This window comes from Mesitornis unicolor, unplaced genomic scaffold (assembly GCF_000695765.1).
Source record: "Mesitornis unicolor isolate BGI_N332 unplaced genomic scaffold, ASM69576v1 scaffold25343, whole genome shotgun sequence".
Taxonomy (NCBI): domain Eukaryota; kingdom Metazoa; phylum Chordata; class Aves; order Mesitornithiformes; family Mesitornithidae; genus Mesitornis; species Mesitornis unicolor.
This window is the reverse complement of record NW_010174609.1, coordinates 16,405-19,060: the sequence shown is the minus strand read 5'-3', so window position 1 is coordinate 19,060 and position 2,656 is coordinate 16,405. Positions and strand designations below refer to the sequence as shown.

Sequence of the window (2,656 nt, the reverse complement as noted above, 5' to 3'; positions counted from 1 at the left end):
GAAAGATTATTTTTGCTGTAAATCTCCTTTTGTCTTTGATTCTAGCTGCAGGGAAGCTCCTTCCTGTATTCTTTCCCCTCCCTCTTTGTTTGCTTTCGGCAATCATGTTCAGTGACCTCAGACTTCTGCCTCTCTTAATCTGCCCACCCACATAGTTTGGGAGCAGTTTCAGGAAAAACGGTGTGCTTTGGCCATGGCAATTTGCCCTTTCTTCTTTCACATGTTTCCAGGGAGGGGTGAAGAGGGAAGCTCCTCTTGGGACCTGTTACCTGGAGGACTTGCCAAAGTTGTATTTTTTTTTTTCTCTTCTAATTTTTACTGTCTGGACAGATCTCTGAAGTGCAATGATGTCCTGTTAGTGTCTCTGCCTCTGAGCGATTTCATCTAAGGTGGCATGGACCAGTAGTTCATGACAGGCTGGGGAAGCAGAACAATGTCCTTGTGTTTGTCTGAGAATCTCTGGGGGACCAAATATATTTAATGGTAATAGACAAAATCTAGGGGAATTTAATAGGGTAGCGGGCAGAGGGTGGGGATGCGGGGAGGGAAATCCCTCTTTTATTGACATGTCCAAGCCTCTTGCACCTGCTCTGTAACCAGGGGTTGGGATTAGTTATTGTGCACCATTGACTAAGAGTGTATTAAAAACCCTTTAATCTGCACAGATATATGTAAGGCCTTTGTATCTCTCGTAATAAGTAATTAAGAAAAAAAATAAAGGTCTTTATCACTGCCTTTTTATTGGGACCATGGTTATATATAGATAGTCTTTACTTTTCTACACCATACACTGGTTGCTGAATTTACCTGTATTCTTAACCATATTGTATATGCTGCATTTAGACCTACTTATGAGCGAAGTAAAAATAATTAAATATGAAGCGCCATACTGTATGCCTGAAGCGCTCTAAATGCAGGAGCCTCGTGTCCCAATTGCTGTCACAAAAAAAAGGTTAATTTTTTTTTTATATAATAAAAGTGCCTTAGCATGTGCCTCAGCTGTGTGTCACCACTACAGTCAGTAATGGTTTACTGGTGCTCCACTGATGTTACCAATAAAGATTATCCATGTGCTGCAGTCTGTGTGCGTGTGTTGCCGTTCCCCCCTTCCCTGGGTGCAGTGAGGACCACGTGTGGCACCTCCGTAGGCAGCGGCTGCGGTGTCGGAGCAGCGGCCTGTGCTGCTAGCAGTGCTGCAGACCTCCCCTGGTGCTGGGTGACTGTAGCTGAAATCAGGCGTGTGGTACCTGCAGTGTATCACCAGGGCCGCCAACAGTGCGTGGTACTGGGGATTTTGGAGGAAGATAATGCACCTTGTTTGGGCGCTTTCAGAGCCTTGCCTATTCAAAACATGAGGCTGTGAATTTGAGCTGAGCTGGTTCTGTTCTTGGCCTGAAGGTGGTGTTTCTGAGTCTGTAACAAACTGCAAGCAAACTCTTTTCTTGGCTTTTATTTCCAGTCTCTGGAGTCACTGGAAGGTAAGATTAGCTGAGAAGGTGATAGATATGTCTAGAAGTCTATTTTATCAATGGATTGGCAAAATTGCCTTTCACTCATCTTCCAGCTTGTCCCCAGAAATTCTACTTTTTGTTACGTTTCTGCTAGGAATTGAATAAGGAGCCTGTGGCTGTATTCACCTTCTGGTCTGTGGCCCCTGAGGCTGCCCCAGGCGTAAAAAGCTGGAGCGTGGCACCAGTACCTGGTAATCGTAACCTCATCCCTCTCATCCCAGCTTGGCAGAGCTTTAAACCTTGGTGAGCAACTCTGGGTTAGCAGTTGTGGCTGGGGCTGGGTCAGACCCCGGGTGGCAGTGATGGGGAAGGAAGTGCTGGTGCTCACCACAGGGCCGTGGTGCAGCCAGCGAGTGCTGCTGCCAAGGCCAGTGCTGGGAAATGAGCAGGGAGGGTGCAGCTTTTGGTAAACCCCTCCTCAGGGGAGCACGTGTCCACCCAAAGGGTGGAATTTCTGCCTAAGCAAATGTTGAGAGGGGTAAAAGTCATTGAGAAAATTAAGTGTAGGTAGAAGCTGAAAAAGGGGAGGGGATGTGCAGAAGGAGGAGGTGTGAAGATTCGCCATGCGCTGCTGCGTGTGTGGGTGCAGACACTTGAAGGGGTCAGTGTGAGCATGAGCAGCTTTGGCTGCTGTGTTACACAGGCTGCAGCTCTGGAGAGCCTGGATGGGGATTAATGCGTGAGGGGACGGAGGAGCGTTCGTGGTGCATGGAGTACAGGCGTTGCTGTGCTGATGTCCTGTGCATGCCCTGTTAAAAACAGTTTCTCTCCTCTGGGAGTTTACAGGTTCAGATACTTCAGTCTTTTTCCAAAGTGTTTTGCAGAAACACGCCGGGTATCTTTGTGAACAGCGTGCCCTTTAAATTACATTGAAATTGCTTTCCCATTATAGGATCTTCTTGAGCTAAGGCCAGCTGGGCAGGCAGTGCTGTGGCGCAGAGCAGAGCTGCCCCAACACCTGTGTGCTCGCAGGGTGCTGACCCTTTGAAGCTCAGGCCGCTTTTCGTGCCCTTGGTCTCGCTGTGTGTGAGCCGGTGTCCTGCTCTCCATGTGAGATAGAAAGAGACCTTTTTTTTTTCCAATTTTTTCCGTTTTTTTTCCAATGGCTTTCTAGTGCTTTCCTTCAGCATTCCTCCTCTTTGTGG

General features: G+C 47.7%; 1 protein-coding gene across 2 annotated transcripts in view; it reads left to right on the top strand.

Moving 5' to 3' along the window:
- The window catches only part of MYH9 (myosin, heavy chain 9, non-muscle), a 55,766-nt gene extending 55,463 nt beyond the window's left edge, over positions 1 to 303 (top strand). For both annotated transcript variants that reach the window (XM_010181107.1, XM_010181106.1), the window contains one exon: positions 1 to 303. This exon is cut by the window's left edge and continues 439 nt beyond it. The gene's annotated coding sequence lies outside the window, so the exon portion shown is untranslated.
- Positions 304 to 2,656: the final 2,353 nt, after the last annotated feature.